The sequence below is a fragment of the Plecotus auritus genome (genome assembly GCF_963455305.1).
Source record: "Plecotus auritus genome assembly, chromosome: 3".
Lineage (NCBI taxonomy): Eukaryota > Metazoa > Chordata > Mammalia > Chiroptera > Vespertilionidae > Plecotus > Plecotus auritus.
Genome location: NC_137772.1, coordinates 107,792,471 through 107,810,924, shown reverse-complemented (window position 1 = coordinate 107,810,924; position 18,454 = coordinate 107,792,471). Strand labels below are relative to the sequence as shown.

Here is an 18,454-nt window from a genome sequence, read left to right as displayed (position 1 = left end):
TAACCAGAGAATACATAGCTTAAATCACCCTGGCCTGGGAAAATAGAGAACAAAGACCCAATTAATGCCATTTGTGCCAACTAAATTAAAGGACAGATGAAAATGGGGAAGAAATAACAAAAACCTCCTTAAAGCCACACAGACCTAAGATAAAAATAAAACAGACCAAAGAATAATCCAAAACTCCTCTATAACATTCATTCTAATGCATAAGTATGTTAAAAATGCACCTAAAAAGCTGATGAATATTCTATTGAAACTCTCCCCTAAGATTCTAGCCTGCAGGGGGGAAAAAAAAATCCATCAGGAAAAAAACTCAATGGGGATTCTCTCCAGAGAATGCTATGCCTGGGGCATGAACTTTTTACATCTAAGGGTCCCCAGGAGACTGGCAACCAAGCAGGGAAGCAGTGGTTAGCAGCAACTCCACCTGGGCTCACCACCTGATCTTGTCTCCAAGGTCCCTTTTTTCAGACTTTCCAGTGAGCTAACTTGGCTCATTTCCATCACCATGACCTTCACTTCCCAGAGAGCTAACAGCAGCCCCACCTGGGCTCACTTATTTCCTATAACATTTCTAGAGAACCAAAGCAGAGCAACACCGACTCTCCCCTGTTGTTTCTTCTACCCTAATTTCTTCCTTTGCTTCACTTTCCCCAGCATTAATACTCTCAATCCCACCTGCACTCCTGTTGTGAAATCTTTTCTACACGAACTCAAGGACCCACACACTGCAGGCCAGCCTAGGCTCCTGTCCTTCCAGTAACATACATTAGTCACAAAGATTAGGTTCTAGAACAGTTGAGAGAATCAGCCTTTGTTCTCCCACTTGCACTATGCCCAGGGTTGCCTCTAGCCCTCACAGCTCTTACCACCTACTGCTCTTCCCTCATCCCTCCAGACCCCCAGGTTCTGCCTGGGAGAAAAAGATTGCGCAAGTGCAGGGCAATCCACGAAGCCGGGAGAGACACTGGTTGGGGTGGCGCCCGTGGTTCTCTAAGCCTTCTGTTCTGGCTCCTTTTCTTCCTCCAGGGGTATACGGTACTCTGGGTGAAGTCTCCATATACTATTTACAAGGTCATAGGCTGCGGGAGGGCTGTGACCAGTCCCTGGGAAAGACGCCCGAGGGGACGTCACGTACACACGGGGACTGGTGACTGCAGCGCGGCGCGAAGACCCAGAGGTCAAGAGAGGGGAGGGGAGGGGCGGAGAGGAGAGGGGAGGGGCGGAGAGGGGAGGGGAGGGGCGGAGAGGGGAGGGGAGGGGCGGAGAGGGGAGGGGAGGGGCGGAGAGGGGAGAGGAGGGGCGGAGAGGGGAGGGGCGGGGCGGAGAGGGGAGAGGCGGGGCGGAGAGGGGAGAGGCGGGGCGGAGAGGGGAGAGGCGGGGCGGAGAGGGGAGAGGCGGGGCGGAGAGGGGAGGGGCGGGGAGGCCGCGTGACGTGGGCGCTCGGGAGCTCCTGGCTGGGGAGCTTTGTGAGTCCCACGCGCTGGGCGTGCTGAGAACCTTGGAACGGGTTTGGGTGAACGCTTCGGAGCAGCGCTGTGTCTGAGGAAGCCAGAGGCCGCGGCGGCCCGGCGGGGAGCCCTTCGGGCGGCGCAGGAGCGCCAGAGGTCTGGAAGGCACAGGTGGGGCGGCGGCCGGCCGGCCGGGAAGCCTTAGGCCCTGCGTGGGCCAAGGCGGGCGGGTGTTGTGAGCTCCCTGGGTCCTGCGACCTGGCGGGGCTGACGGGAAGGACGAGGGTAGGGAAGGTCCAATACCCTTATCCAAGGATTGGAGATGAAGTTTTCTGTGAAGGGAGCAATTTCGAGAGAATATAGTTAGAGAAGTTCTTAGTTAACCTCCATCTCATATATATGGAAACTTCGTGCTCCGCACAGCACTGGCCCCCCGCCACTTGGGCCTTGGATCTCGGATCTCGTCATCCTGGAGCATCTGTTGGCCATTTTTGCTGCCCGCCCCGGCTGTTTACTTTCGCTTCGAAAATAGCAGTGATTCTTCACCCAGCGCTTATAGTTTCTTGAGAGTTCATACCCTTTCTTTACAAAAAGGTCAACAGCCAACAGCAGTGTTATTGGGAGTGGATAATGCGCGATTTTTCTCTTGAATACATTACTGTTACTGAATAGGGTTATAGGGTTGAGCACCGCAGAGGATTACTCCGACCTCATTTCTGTGTCTGGAGAGTTTCCCTTGGAGTGCGCCAGTTTGTGACGCAGCAGCATTGCTGCCTCAGGAGGGTTGGCCCAGTTTGCCTCTCTAATTGTAATGAGTTGCTTTACTCTTGTCTTTTGAGGATCATTGAGATTGGCTTTATTGTGTTGTAATTTAATGAAGTTGCCTAATGACTGTTGTCTTTGAAATATGGCCTTAAGTATTTAAGAACTCAACAGTTTTTCTTTGAAATTTCCTATAGCACTACCAAAAAGTAATATAAGAATGCCCCCAGTAATAAAGAGGTGGTTTTTGATTTGCTCTACTCTTCTGAAAATAAATATCATGCGGCGATTTTATATGAAACCTGTTTGAAAGTGGAAGCTTTTAAGTGGGTTCCTTCTCATCTGTGGGGCTTTCTGAAGTGTCATTGTGTATAGCTTATTTAACCAGCCAGAATGGGGTAAGAAGCTACAGGAGGGAATTGCATACAGCAATTTGGGAAAAATTCCCTCTCCTTTTTCTTTTTTTGAATAAAGGGCCAGATAGGGTGTTGGAGCAACTTCTGCTCACTGTAGGGCGATAATGCTGTGTTATTAAAGACTACTTGTGATGTTGACCTTTAGAATGATTGTTACTACTTTCAATGTTTATGGGACTGAATTAACTTGCCAACTGTTTTGTTCAGAATTTTACTTTGCTCCTGAATATTTTTTAAAACACACACACACTTGTTTGGAGCATACAAGCATACATTTTACTTTTTATTAGGACATTTAAAAGATAACTTAAATGGCCCCACTGGTGTGGCTCAGTGGTTGAATGTGGACCTATGAACCATGAGGCAAGGTTGGACAACCCCCCTCGTCAGGGCACATGCCCAGGTTGATGGCTGGATCCCCCAATATGGGGGCGTTTAGGAGGCAGCTGATCAATGATTCTACCTCTCTCTCGCTCTCTGAAATAAATAAAAATATACTTAAAAATAACTTAAATGCACTGTTGGCATCTGGAACCAGGTTTTGATTTGAGAAAATTATATTAGTGTAGGTAATTTTAAAAAATTTAATGCTTCTATCTAGAGTTCCTTTCTCATGCCTTCCTTCTGCCTTCAACTGCTGCCTATTAAGGCTTAAGCCAAATGCCTTTTTACTAAACACCCCAAGTTTCCTTCACCCCTCCCTCACTCTGTTAATTTATAAGCATAGTCACAGCTTTAGCTTTAGAATTAGATATTTTATCTCATTTTCTTGTCAAATATCTGTGGAACCTGACTCTTAGAATGTCTCTCATTTACTAGCTCTGTCCTGCGCAGCAAGCTGCTCAGTATTTGTAATCAGATATTAACTTCCAAGGATTTAAAAATTAAATAAGCTTAAAACAGTGCCAAGTACATCCAAAGAGTTTAATAAAAGGTAGTAAAGTATGGTGCTTCTAAGGGCCAGAGATTATGTGCATTTTATGATTGCAATGTATAGTAGTGAATGGTTTCTTTTAATTTGCTTATGAACCCCAAAATAATTTTTGTAAAATTGCCCTTTTGCACATGTTTAGGTTCATTTATAACATTTTACATCCTACTTTTAGGTGGTTGCAAAGGATGCATTTTCCCACATACTAATATTTATATAGTATAAAAATGGTACATCACTCTTAATTGTATCCAAAGGAGTATAATATTGCACTTTTATATCCATCACCATCGATTTTAAATATACATGATATTTTATTTATGCTTGAAAGCTTTTTATTCTCTGTCATATGTGCCTTTAATAAAAATATTTATATAAGTGAAACTAGTTTTTAAAGTTTCTTATGACTTTTTAACGTTAGGAGTTATTTTTCTTCTGGATGGAGTTATTAGAAGTGGTAATAGTTGCTCAGAACAGTATAATGCCTGATAGATTTTGATAATTAAATATGAAAAGTAAAAGTTTAGTGTTAACTGTCTTAATGACATGGATACTTGGAGTGCCTAAATGAAAATTGACACTGTTATTGAACAGGAAGAGTTTGTTTACCTGGCACTAGCAGAGCCAAACACTAAATACTGAGAAAGGTTGGCTATTTTATTATGAACTAGAGGCCCAGTGCATGAATTTGTGCATGGTGGGGTCCCCAGGGGAAGAGGGGTGGGGCTGGGATGCGATTGGCCCTCTGGGCAGGCGGTGGGATGCCCTTGCTGGCGGGGGGATCCGGATCTGTCCTGCTGAGGTTCGCACTTGTTGTTGGGAGCCACCTGGTGGCCGCTTTTATATCCTTTCTTCCTTGCGGAGTGTCTAGGGAGGGGAAGTGGCTACGGTGCCCAAGGCTGACTTCCAGGAGGCCAGCGGCGCTGTTGGGATTGTGCCAGCGGCGCTGGTCCATCAGTGCCTGGCCCATTCTCCGGAGATTGGACCTGTAGGTCTACTGAGGGAGGAAGTGGCTGCCGCCAGGCTGGTGGGCCACTGGGACGGGTCTGTCAGCTGAGTGGCGCTCCTGCTGTGGGAGTGCACTAAGCACCAGGGGGCAGCTCCTGTGTTTAGCGTCTGCCCCCTGGTGGTCAGTGCATGTCATAGCGACTGGTCAACTGGTTGTTCCAGTCGTTCAGTTGTAATGGTCACTTAGGCTTTTGTATATATAGATGGTGTCACCCAGGAGGATGGAAGCTAGTGCTCAAAAGTTAGAACTCTCCAGTGGTTTGTACATTATAGATTATTTAGGGCAAAATCACAAGACACAGTGGATTAGAGGTTGGAGGTCGTGCTGGGAGCTGATTGATCATAGGTAAGGTAAGGGTGATTAATCATTTTTTCAGGTCTCAAGGATAGTTCTGACAACCTTTATCTGGTTTCATGGCAAAGTAGTCAGGGGGTCTATCATCTACCTTAGGGCTTAGAAGCTTAAACATTCTATATAATAAAAGGCTAATATGCAAATTGACCAAACCGTGGAACTACTGATCGCTATGACTGGCAGCTGGCAAGCGCAGCGGCAGTGGTGGGAGCTTCTCCCGCCTCTGCGGCACCACCAAGGATGTCCGACTGCTGGCTTAGGGGGAACGGGCCTAAGCCGTCAGTCGGACATCCCCTGAGGGCTCCTGGACTGCGAGAGGGTTCAGGCTGGGCTGAAGGACCGCCCCCCGCCCCCAAGTGCACGAATTTCATTCACCAGGCCTCTAATAATTTAGGTAAAGATAATACCTTTACAGAGGTTGTGACCATGTGACCATTAGTCTGCTGCCTTCTGCTTCCTGAGGGCTGGCTGATTATCCAGGGGAAAAGGCTAGGTCATATATATATATATATATATATATATATATATATATATATATGCGCACACACACACACATACATATGTATACACACACACACACACACTAGTGGCCCAGTGCATGAAATTCGTGCACATTAAAAGGGGATTAATTAGGGGACCCTTTCCCCCTCCCCACATGGGAGTCCATTCTGTGGGACTCTTTCTCTCTCCCCATGTGGGAGTCTGCACTTGTTCTTCAATAAATCTCCACCTTTGCTATACCAAAAAAAAGGGGGGGATTAATTAGAGGATATAATTTAATATTGCTATTTGCCCTTTCTCTATAATAGAAGTGTCAGAGATGAAAGAAAATTAGTAAAATGTATATGAAAACCTTCCTCCTGTCAGAATCTGGGGCGCACCACGGGACCCAGAGTCAAGTCCCCACCCACCCACATGCACCTCAAAATCACGTGAGACCCAGACCCGGCCGACCACCACCCCTCATTGGGCTAGATCCAGACCCAGCCAGTCCCACCCTTGTCAAGCCCCACCAGGTGTGGGACATGGCCTGAGTCCCCTGTTAAGCCCTGCTGGGTGGGGGCATGGCCTGAGGTCCCCCGTCAAGCCCTGCCAGGTGGGGGGTTGCAGCCTCAGGTCCCCTGGCCCGGCACCGGGAGGGGGACACAGCCTCAGGTCCCCTGTCAAGCCCCTCCAGCAGGGGGGTGTAGCCTCGGGTCCCCCGTCAAGCCCCACAGGGCAGGGGGTGTGGCCTGAGGTCCCCTGTCAAGCCCCGCCAGGCAGGGGGGCGCAGCCTCATGTCCTCTGGCCTGGTGCTGGGGCGGGTGGTGCGGCCTGATGTCCCTGGCCTGGCACTTGGGCGGGAGGAGCAGTCTGAGGTCCCCTAGCCCAGTACCAGGACAGGAAGCACACCTTGAGGTCCCCTGTCAAGTCCTGCCAGGTGGGGGGTGCAGCCTGAAGTCCCCTGTCAAGCCCCACCTGGTGGGGGGCGCAGCCTGAGGTCCCCGGCCTGGCACTGGGGCCAGGGGAGCAGCCTGAGGTCCCCTAGCCCAGCACCAGGATGGGAAGTGCACCTGAGGTCCCCTGTCAAGCCCTGCTGGGTTGGGGAGGGCATAGCCTCAGGTCCCTGCTGATTGCTCATTAAGGTTCCTTATGGGAACTTGGCCTCAGCTGTGGGTGCAGCCATCTTTGTGACGGAGTGATGGTTAGTTAGCATATTCCCTCTTTTAGATGGGACCCGAGTCCCACCCTTGTCAAGCCCCGCCAGGCAGTGGACATAGCCTCAGGTCCCCTATATCCTATCTAATAAAAGAGGCCCAGTGCATGAAAACCATGCCGGGGGGGGGGGTGTGTGTGTCCCTCAGCCCAGCCTGCACCCTCTCCAATCTGGGAACCCTTGAGGGATGTCTGATTGCCCACTTAGGCCTGATTCTAGTGGGATCGAGCCTAAACAGGCAGTCGGACATCCCTCTCACAATCCAGGACTGCTCGCTCCCAACCATTCACCTGCCTGCCTGCCTGATTGCCCCTAACCGCATCTGCCTGCCAGCCTGATAACTCCCTAACCACTCCCCTGCCAGCCTGATTGACTCCTAACTACTGTCCTGCCAGCCCAATTACCCCTAACTGCCCTCCCCTGCAGGCCTGGTCACCCACAACTGCCCTCCCCTGCAGACCTGGTTCCCCCCAACTGCCCTCCCCTGCACACCTGGTCCCCCCCAACTGCCCTCCCCTGCAGGCCTGGGTCCCACCACACTGTCCTCCCATGAAGGCCTTGTTGCCCCCAACTGCCCTCCCCTGCAGACCTGGTTCCCCCCAACTGCCCTCCCCTGTACACCTGGTCCCCCCCAACTGCCCTCCCCTGCAGGCCTGGTTCCCCCCAACTGCCCTCCCCTGCACACCTGGTCCCCCCCAACTGCCCTCCCCTGCAGGCCTGGGTCCCACCAAACTGTCCTTCCATGAAGGCCTTGTTGCCCCCAACTGCCCTCCTCTGCCGGCCCGGTCACCCCTAACTGCCCTCCCCTGCAGTCCTGGTCTCCCCCAACTGCCCTCCCCTGCAGGCCTGGTTCCTCCCCAACTTCCCTCCCCTGCAGGCCTGGTTTCTACCAACTGCCCTCCCCTGCTGGCCATCTTCTGGCGGCCATCTTGTGTGTTGGAGTGACGGTCAATTTGCGTATTACCTCTTTATTAGATAGGAGATATATATATATATATATATATATATATATATATATATATATATGAGAAAGAGAGAGAGAAAGAGAGAGAGAGAGAGAGAGAGAGAGAGAGAGAGAGAGAGAGACAGGGAATGCTTTCTAGAGCTAGGATTTAAATCTAAATTTCATCAGTCATAAGAACCTTTGATTTCACACCTTTTACTTTTTTGGAGGGGCAGTTCCACTCTAGGGAGTTTTTCTATCCTGGGGTAAAGAAAATAGGAATGGATGAGAGATAACTTTTTTTTGTAAAGTGGGAAGATTGTGAAAGGAGCCTGGGAGAGAAAAAAATAACAGCATGGTAACTGGACTGCAGGCATATTCCCTGACAGATCATTTTTAGTGAAGTGTACTAATGGAAGTAGAGGAGTCTGGTAGCCTTTTTCTTAAAATTATACATGGAACATAATCCCTTGAAAAGTCTTTATGTGCTCCAGGGGGCACACATCCAGGTTTGAAGACCATTTAGAGCAATGGTTAGCAGCAGGGATGGTTTTGCTGGCCAGGGTACATTTGGCAGCAAATTTGTAGTTGTCATAGGGCATCTAGTAGATAGAGATTAGTGAACAGGACAGCCTCCGTTAACAGACTTATGCAGCCCAAAATATCGATCATACCAAGATTGGGAAACCCTGATTTAGAGGATTAGTTTTGGAATCAGACTATTTTACTTTGAAATCTAGAGCAATGGATTAGTAACATTTTTGTAACATTACAGATAAATATTTGAGGTGTTGTGAGCCACATAAGATCTCTGTTGCATATCCTATCTGTTTTTATAATCCTCTAAAAAATGTAAAAATAATTCTTAGCTCCAGGATCTTTCAAAAATATGTGATTTAGGGCAATCAATGCCTTCAAACCTCATTTTTTTTTCTTTGCAAAGTAGTAGTAATAGTAGTAATGCTTCCAGTTGTTTGTAAGAATGAGACAAACATCTAGCATGATGAGCAGCACACATTAAACACTTTGTAAATGGTGCCTGGTAATACTGGTGTGCTTGTAGCATGTAGCAGAAAAATGGGTGCTAAGTCACAGTGTTGTTCAAGACCCTATTTAAATCAAATGGGCAAATCTAATAATGCTGGTTAAGTTCCCAGATCAGCTCATAAAAGCCTACTTTTTTTGCTTTCTGTACTCCGAGTCTCCTTGTACCCTTAAGGTGAGTGGAGTGCGAAATTTCTATTCCCTGTTTTCTGAGGGAAGAAAGGGATGGATGGGATCTTTGGAAATGGGAGGTATTCTAATGACACAATAGCATAGAATTCCAGGGAGAGGGTTTGTCAATTTTGATAGGGTTTTTGGGGTAAGGCAAGTAAGGTAGGTCTGTATATGGTCAATTGTATATAATGTTTTCTAAATTGGGAACTGAATATATTTTCTTGACTATCATTTGCTGCATTATGAGGTTTGTTCATTTTTCACATTAGAAAGTATGGTTATATTAATCAGAAGCTAGGCCACAGTTTCTGTGATAATTTTTATATTGAAAACATGTTGAAACAGTAGTTCGGATGTATTTTGGTAAATAAAATGCTATTACTGAAGTTCATTTCAGCTGTTTCTTTTTACTTTTTTTAAATATATATTTTATTGATTTTTTACAGAGAGGAAGGGAGAGGGATAGAGAGTTAGAAACATCGATAAGAGAGAAACATCGATCAGCTGCCTCCTGCACACCCCCTACTGGGTATGTGCCCACAACCAAGGTACATGCCCTTGACTGGAATCAAACCTGGGACCCTTCAGGGCTCTTTTTACTTTTTTAATGTGGCTGTTAGAAAATGTAAAGTACATCATATGTAGTCCACATTATAATTCTACTTGAGGCCTAGTTCACGAAATTTGTGCACTCGGGGGGTCCCTCAGCCTGGCCTGTGCCCTCTTGCAGTCCAGGAGTCCTTGGGGAATGTCCCCACTCCCTGGAGAGCAGGCCTAAGCTGCAAATCGGACATCCTTAGCACTGCTGCAGAGGTGGGAGAGGCTCCCGCCACTGCTGCTACCCTTGAGAGCTGTGAGCCTGGCTTCTGGCTGAGCGGTGCTCCCCCTATGGGAGTGCACTGACCACCAGTGGGCAGCTCTTGCGTTGAGCATCTGCCCCTTGATGGTCAGTGCGTGTCATAGCAACCGGTTATTCCGCCATTCGGTCGATTTGAATATTAGCCTTTTATTATATAGGAATAGACAAAGCTGCCCTAAAGCATCTATTTTTTAAATCCATAATTATTTTTTTAAATTATGCACATTATGCTAAAAAATATTTTTATAAAGCTTCCAAGGAAAACCAGAGGTCCCACCACCCAGACTTACCCCCTTCCTCCCAAAGGCAGATTACATCAATTTTCTTACCCAATTTTTTGGTCTTTCTGTTTACATCTCCAAACAGGATGTTTTTATTGCCAGTTTTTATTTTTTAGTTTTAGGCAGTGTCCAGTAATTCCTAGTAGGAAAGGTGAAATTTTAGTTTCATCCTATACCACATGTGTACAAACTTTGTATCCATCCACCTTCCCAATATGGTTGTATCATAATTTTGGCTATATCAAGATTCGTTATTTACATTATTATGACACAGATTGAAACTGAAACACGCATTACATTATGATTACCTTTTTCTTTCTAGCTGAGCATCTTGTTTTCCCTAGTTATTTCCTTAGTTTTACACCTCTTAATTGATTGATCACTGATTAAACTCTGAGTCCTCACAGTTAGACACACATTAGATAGTCTATCAATTAATTTTAGTTTCTTGAAGAAATCTCTGGAGTTCTTTCTTCTACTCCAGTGTGAACTGGTTGCATCATTGTCATCTTGGGAACTCCTGTCATTATTAGCATTGGGATTCCTTTCACCAAACATGGAATCTATGCAATAGAAGATGTAATTGAAAGGTTTGGGTTTGGGCCGAACAGACTCAAGGCTCAATGTAATCAAAATTCTATTTATTCAAGGCACCTGGGTGCAGGGGGACTGATTCCAAAAAAGAAATCAGTGGCAAATGGGGAGGGAGCAGGCTTTTTATGTGCTCAGGGAGAGCTACAGATGGGGTTTCAACTTGGCCTTCTGCTGGCGCCAGACATCCTTCTTCCTGGGGGCTGTGCAGGAGTTACAGTCTTCAGGAATTTCTGTAAAATAATCACTCAAGGGAAGCATGTTTGTGCAAGGCTTAGGCTTGCAGAACATGCTTTCTTTTGTTAGCTCCTGCTAAGTTAGCCCTGTTTCTTGATTAACCCTTTCAGTAATATCTAAGCAATCATTTGAAAGTTATTTTCAGTCAGAATTTTGAATTAATTATACTATTTTATTCTAACTTCAATTGTTTTTAAGGAGTTTCTTAGTAATCTTATTTCTCATTTTTTAAAAGACAGGCCCTTTGAGTATAGTGTTCTGAAATTTATGGTGCACTTTTGGTGTGGATCTTTTTTTATCCTTTGACAAACCATTAATCCTTTTAAATCTGGGAATTCATGTTTTCTAGTTTTGGGCGATTCTTTGTATTGTTTCCTCAACTCTTTTATTTTTTTATCTAGTCTGTTTTTTTAAGGTTTCCTTAATCAGATGTTGGATCTCCTAGACTGGGTCCTCTCTAACTTATCCTTTCCTATTTTTCATCCTTGTCTTTTTTTCCCCACTTTGCTTTCCAGGCATTTTCTGTAATTTATCACCTTCACATCCCTCTATTGCGTTTCCAGCTATTTTATATGTAGTTTCTTAAGCCTCCTTTATTTATTTGAATGTCTTTTGTGTGTGTGTGTGTGTGTGTATCCTGTTTTTATTTTATGGGTGCAGTATTTCCTTTATGTTGATATAGATGGTAGGCTTTTTTGAAGTTTCTTTGCCTTATATATTGTCCATATCAACCAAATTGCATTGCTCTTAATTTTTCTTGATTTCTAGATGTTTTTCTCAAATATTTTGTGATCCTTAGCTATCTAATTATATGTAAGATTGAAGCACTAGAAAGCTAATTGGAGACTCTCTGGGGTAGAATATAGGAACTGTGGCTTCTCTCAGGAGGTTGTTGTCTGGAGAGTTTTCTTTAGGGGTAGAGGGGGGAGATAGTGTCATTATTTTTTGTTCTTAATTTTGGGTGGTGATCAGATGCCTCAGAGAAGACACTCCCAGTCTTCTTTCTGGAGAGGTACCAAGCTGCCAGAACTCTTTCTTTAAAAAAAAAAAAAAAAAAAAATATATATATATATATATATATATATATATATATATATATATATATATATATTTTATTGATTTTTTACAGAGAGGAAGGGAGAGGGATACAGTGTCAGAAACATCGATGAGAGAGAAACATCGATCAGCTGCCTCCTGCACACCTCCCACTGGAGATGTGCCCGCAACCAAGGTACATGCCCTTGACTGGAATCGAACCCGGGACCCTTCAGTCCGCAGGCCGACACTCTATCCACTGAGCCAAACCGGTCAGGGCTCTTTCTTTTTTTTCTTAATTAAAAATTTTTTTTGATCAATTGATTGATTCTTTTTTTTGAGGGGTAGGAGGTGTTATTTATTTGTTTATTTTTAAAATCTTAATTGTTGAAAGTATTACATATGTCCCATCCCCTCCGCGTCCCTCCCCTCCATGCATTGACTCCTCCAGCCAGCCCCTGTCCCAAGCTTACACCACCCTATTGTCTTTGTCCATGTGTTATGCATATCCTATCTAATAAAAGAGTAATATGCAAATTGACCCTTACTCCAACGCACAAGATGTCCACCCCCATGTGGACACAAGATGGTTGCCGTAAGATGCCAGCAGGGGAGGGCAGTTGTGGGCGATCAGGCCAGCAGGGAAGGGCAGTTGGGAGAGACCAGGCCTGCAGGGGAAGGCAGTTGGGGGTGACCCAGGCCTGCAGAAGAGGGCACTTAGGGGGGACCAGGCCTGCAGGGGAGGGCAGTTGGGGGGGACCAGGCTGGCAGGGGAGGGCAGTTGGGGGCAACCAGGCTGATGGGAAGGTTGTTACGGTTGACGGGGCTGGCAGAAGAGGGCAGTTGGGGGCGAGCAGGCCAGCATGGGAGGACAGTGGGGGGGGACCCAGCCCTGCAGAGGAGGACAGTTGGGGGGGGGGAAGGCCTGCAGGGGAGGGCAGATGGGGGGAACCAGGCCTGCAGGGGAGGGCAGTTGGGGGCGACCAGGCCAGCAGTGGAGGGCAGTTAGGGGCGACCAGGACAGCAGGGGAGGACAGTTAGTGGTGACTGGGCCAGTAGGGGAAGGCAGTTGTGGGGGACCAGGCCTACAGGGGAGGGCAGTTGGGGGGACCAGGCCTGCAGGGGATAGCAGTTGGGGGGAACGAGGCCAGCAGGGGAGAGAAGTTAGGGGCAACCAGCTGGGCAGGGGTCGGCAGTTAGGGACTAGCAGACCTGCAGGGGAGGGCAATTGGGGGTGACCCGTCTGACAGGGGAGGGTTGTTAGGGGTGACTGGGATGGTAGGAGAGGGCAGTTGGGGGCAACCAGGCCAGCAGGGGAGGACAGTTGGGGCAGACCCAGCCCTGCAGAGGAGGGCAGTTGAGGGGGGACCTGGCCTGCAGGGGAGGGCAGTTGGGGGGGACGAGGCATGCAGGGGAGGGCAGTTGGGGGGGACCAGGCCTGCATGGGAGGGGAGTTGGGGGCGACCAGGACTACATGGGAGGGCAGTTGGGGGGGACCAGGCCTGCAGGGGAGGGCAGTTAGGGGGGACCAAGCCTGCAGGGAGGACAGTTGGTGGGAACCAGGCCATCAGGAGAGATCAGTTTGGGGCGACCAGGCCGGCAGGGGAGGGCAGTTAGGGGTGACTGGGCCATTAGGGGAGGGCAGTTGGGGGAAACCAGGCCTGCAGGGGAGGGCAATTGGGGTCGACCCGGCTGACAGGGGAGTACAGTTAGGGGTGACCGGGCTGGCAGGAGAGGGCAGTTGGGGGGACCAAGCCCAGCAGAGGAGGGCAGTTGGGAGGACCTGGCCTGCAGGGGAGAGCAGTTAGGGGGGGACCAAGCCTGCAGGAAGGACAAGTTTGGGGGAACCAGGCCATCAGGAGAGAGCAGTTAGGGGTGAATGGGCCAGCTGGGGAGGGCAGTTAGGGGTGACTGGGCTAGTAGGGGAGGGTAGTTTGGGGGGACCAGGGCTGCAGGGGAGGGCAGTTGGGGGGGACCAGGCCTGTAGAGGAGGGCTGTTGGGGATGACCAGGTCAGCAGGGGAGGGCAGTTAGGGGTAACCAGGCCTGCAGTGGAGGGTAGTTGGGGGCAAACAGGCCAGCAGGGGAGGACAGTTGGGGGGGGACCCAGGCCTGCAAAGGAGGGCAGTTGGGGGGACCATGCCTGCATGGGAGGGCAGTTGGGGGCACCATGCCTGCATGGGAGGGCAGTTGGAAGGGACCAGGCCTGCAGGGGAGGGCAGTTGGGGGGAACCAGGCCAGCATTGGAGAGCACTTAGGGTCAACCAGGCTGGCAGGGGAGATCAGTTAGGGGTGAGTGGGCCAGCATTTGGGGAGACCTGGCCTGTATGGTAGGGCAGTTGGGGGGAAACAGGCCTGTAGAGGAGGGCAGTTGGGGGCAACCAGGCCAGCAGGGGAGGGCAGTTAGGAGTAACCAGGCCTGCAGGGGAGAGCAGTTAGGGACAACCAGGCCTACAGGGGAGGGCAATTGGGAGTGACCATGCTGGCAGGGGAGGGCAGTTAGGGGCGACCAGGCTGGCAAGGGAGGGCAGTTAGGGTTTACCAGGCCAGCAGGGGATGGCAATTGGGGGCGACCAGGCCTTCGGGTGAGGACAGTTAGGGGTGACCAGGCTGGCAGGGGAGGGCAGTTAGGGGTGACCAGACCTGCAGGGAGGGCAGTTAGGGGCAATCGGTCTGGCAAGGGAGCAGTTAGGCGTTGATCAGGCTGGCAGGGGAGTGGTTAGGGACTGGTCAGACTGGTAGGCAGAAGTGGTTAGGGGCAATGAGGCAGGCAGGTTGGCAGGCGAGCAATTGGGAGCCTGCAGTCCTGCATTGTGAGAGGGATGTCCGACTGCCCGTTTAGGCCTGATCCCACTGGAATCAGGCCTAAACGGGCAGTCGGACATCCCTCGAGGGATCCCAGATTGGAGAGGGTGCAGGCTGGGCTGAGGGACATCCACCCCCCGCTCCGTGCACAAATTTTATGCACCAGGCCTCTAGAATGCATATAAGGTCTTTTGTTGATTACCTCCCACCCACCCACCCTCCCCAGCCTTCCCTCCGAGATTCCCCACTCTCTTTCATGCTTCCATGTCTCTGGATCAACTCTGTTCATCCATTCATTTTAATTAGATTCCACATGAGTGAGATCATGTGATACTTCTCTTTCTCTGACTTATTTCACTTAGTATGATACACTCCAAGTCCCTCCATGCTGTCTCAAAGGATAAGAGATTCTTTTTTTTTACTGCTGGATAGTATTCCATGGTATAAATGTACCACAGCTTTTGTATCCATTCATCTACTGACACTTGGGCTGTTTCCAGATATTAACTATTGTAAATTGTGCTACTCTGAACATAAGGGTGCATACATTCTTTCTGATTGGTGTTTCAGGTTTCTTAGGATATATTCCTAGAAGTGGGATCACTAGGTCAAATGGCAGTTCCATATTTAAGTTTTTGAGGAAACGCCATAATCTTTTCCATAATGGCTACACCAGTCTGCATTCCCACCAGCAGTGTACTAGGGTTTCCTTTTCTCCATATCCTCACCAGCACTTGTCATTTGTTGATTTGTTGATGGTAGCCATTCTGACAGGTGTGAGGTGATACCTCATAGTTGTTTTAATTTGCATCTCTCTGATATACAGTGACTTTTATGATTTTTCCATTTGTCTGTTGGCCATTTGTATGTCTACTTTCGAGAAGTGTCTATTTAGGTCCTTTGCCCATTTTTCAATTGGATTATTTGTCTTCCTTTTTTTTTTTTTTTAATATATTTTATTGATTTTTTACAGAGAGGAAGGAAGAGTGATAGTCAGAAACATCGATGAGAGAGAAACATCGACCAGCTGCCTCCTGCACACCTCCCACTGGTGATGTGCCCGCAACCAAGTTACATGCCCTTGACCGGAATCGAACCTGGGACCCTTCAGTCCGCAGGCTGACGCTCCACCCACTGAGCCAAACCGGTTTTGGCTTCCTTTTTTTTTTTTATATTGTAGGAGTTTCTTATATATAAACCTTTATCAGATGTATCTTTGCCAAATATGTTCTCCCATACAATGGGCTCCCTTTTCATTTTGTTGATTGTTTCTTTTTCTGTGTAGAATCTTTTTATTTTGTGTAGTCCCATATGTTTATTTTCTCCTTAGTTTCCTTTGCCCATGGAGATGTATCTGTAAACATATTGCTATGAGAGACATCTGAGACTTTGCTGCCTATGGTTTCTTTTAGGATTTTTATGGTTTCCCGACTTACATGTAAGTCTTTTATCCATTTTGAATATATTTGTGTGTATCGTGTAAATTAGTGGTCTAGTTTCATTTTTTTTTGCATGGATCTGTCCAATTTTCCCAACTCCATTTATTGAAGAGACTCTCTTGACTCCAATGAATGCTCTTGCCACTATCAAATACTGTGTTTCCCTGAAAATAAGACAGTGTCTTATATTAATTTTTGCCCCCAAAGACATGCTAGGTCTTATTTTCAGGGGATGTCTTATTTTTCCATGAAGAAGAATACGGTACACATTTATTGTTAAATGAAAATAAAGGAAATTTATTACCTGTATACAGTACGGTAGTACAGTAGTTGTCAACACAAACCAGACAAACTGTGAATCCTACAGTATCAAGAATTTACTCATTTATTCAATGACAATCATGTCATCATCTTCTGGAACATCATCATAACAATCCAATTCCTGAATTTCCTGGTGAATTTCTTGTGACTCCATTTCTTTCAGAATCAGTGGACCAAATCTCTCATGTTTAGCAATAGCACTGTCTTTAAATGAGTACTTCTTGTCAAGGTAGCCTGCTCGCAGTGCATTTGCAATGCAACTGTCAGTGATTTTCTCCCATGAATTCTTCACCCAAGTCACAACTTCTTGCAGTTTAGGTTTCACAAAGTTTCCACGCTGATTTCTCTCCATTCTATTTTCAATGTAGTCATTAATTTCCATGCGCAAATTGTCTTTGAATGACTTGTTTATTGCAATATCAATGAGAGTCTGGAGATAGGCCGTCATTCCTGCAGGAATCATTATCTGATCTATTTTTCTTTCGTGAAGAAATGTCTTCATGTCTTTAGCGCAGTGAGTGCTGGCTGCATCCCAGACTAGCAGACTTCTTTGGCTCCCTCACATAACAAGCAGCAGCATTAAATTGACCCACTTCCTTATAACTGCTTGTGTGGCCCAGGCTTTTTCAGTTTCAAGAATAAAAATGCCTAAAACACGTTCAGTCTTTTCCTTCTTGCCCTTAGAAATGATTAAAGGTGGGATTTTAGTGCCATCCAGACGAATTGCCAAAATACAGGAAACACGTGCACTTTCATAAGCGGTGGAGGGAATGTACGCTAAGGAGGCACCCCGCTGTTCAATTGATGTTTGAGATGATTGGACCATAAACACTGCAGTTTCATCCATAGCAATCATGTTGGAAAGATTGTATTTAGAGAAGTCAGCATCATCAATAAAGGACTTGAATGCAAGTGCTCGCTTAATAACTTGAGTATCTTCCAACCTAAACAATGTTGTAGATCTTCTTAAAGACAGTTCACTTCGCTGAAGGAAATTATCCAGCCAGTGTTGTGATGCTTTGAAGTCTTCGGGGGCTATGTCAAACTGTGGTGCCATTGCAAGGGCAAATTCTTGAATCTGAGCCCTATTCACAACCAAAGCCTTTGCTCTCCTGTCAACAATCCATTCACAGATCAGGTCTTCCAGCTCGGAAAATAATGGTTGCCGACCTGATCCACACTTGCGCTTTTTAGCATTTCCCTTGTCTACTTGTTCAATGAGGTTACCATACTCTGCTCGCCATTTTCGGACCAATCGGATACTCAACATCTTCTCTTTGCAGAAAGCAGTAAGATTTTGGCCCCAAGAGTGTTCCATGATTCCTTTCTTGTACTCCACGGAATAGCTTTTTCTTTTTGCGCTCATTTCTAGGGGTAAAAAAAAAGGAATTGGGGTATCAAGGTGGGGGGAGGGGGATCACTCAAAATGACACAGGGGGGGATCAGAGGGGGGAATCAAAATGGCACAGGAGAATCAGAGGGGGGATTACCATTTTAGTAACCCCTTTTGATCCTCCTGTGTCATTTTGATTGCCCCCTCTGATCCTCCTGTGTCATTTTAAGTGATCCCCCTCCCCCCACCCCTGTGCCACTGAACACCTTCACCAGACATCCCCCCTACCCCTTTATCAGACATTTACCCCCTGGGGCCTGCCTGGGGACTGTCACTGGGCTTGCTGGGGCCTGGATCTGGGCTGGAGCAGGGTCTGCCACTGACTGAGAACCTTCAGTCATCATGAAGGCAGCCGCGAGCATCAGGTAGTGTCACCAGAGACAGACCAGCACTCACCACCTTCGCTGCGTCCCGTCCGCTCTAATCCTCCTGTTCTTCTACACGCATCTGCGAAAGTCTCCTCCTCTCTCCCGCCCCGTGCTCACCGCTCACTCCGACCTCCGCTCTGCCTCCACACAGCAGTGAAGTCAGGACTCCGTATAACGTCACTGGTTGCTAGACGCCAGTCGGGGCAGCCCTAGCGACCAGTTTATGGTAAATTAATTTTCATTCTGAGACAGAGCCTGGGGGCCTTATTTTCGGGGGATGCCTTATATTTCACTCAGAAGGAAACCTGTAAGTAGGTCTTATTTTCGGAGGATGTTTTATTTT

The 18,454-nt window shown here is 47.5% G+C and overlaps 1 protein-coding gene across 5 annotated transcripts in view; it reads left to right on the top strand.

The window, feature by feature from the left end:
- The first annotated feature begins 1,407 nt into the window (after positions 1-1,407).
- Positions 1,408-18,454, top strand: part of SPART (spartin) — a 71,090-nt gene continuing 54,043 nt past the window's right edge. For 2 of the 5 annotated variants that reach the window (XM_080662347.1, XM_080662344.1), the window contains exon 1: positions 1,408-1,610. The gene's annotated coding sequence lies outside the window, so the exon portion shown is untranslated. Of the gene's footprint in view, positions 1,626-18,454 lie in introns of all 5 variants that reach the window. The other 3 variants (XM_080662343.1, XM_080662346.1, XM_080662345.1) reach the window with 3 other exon arrangements.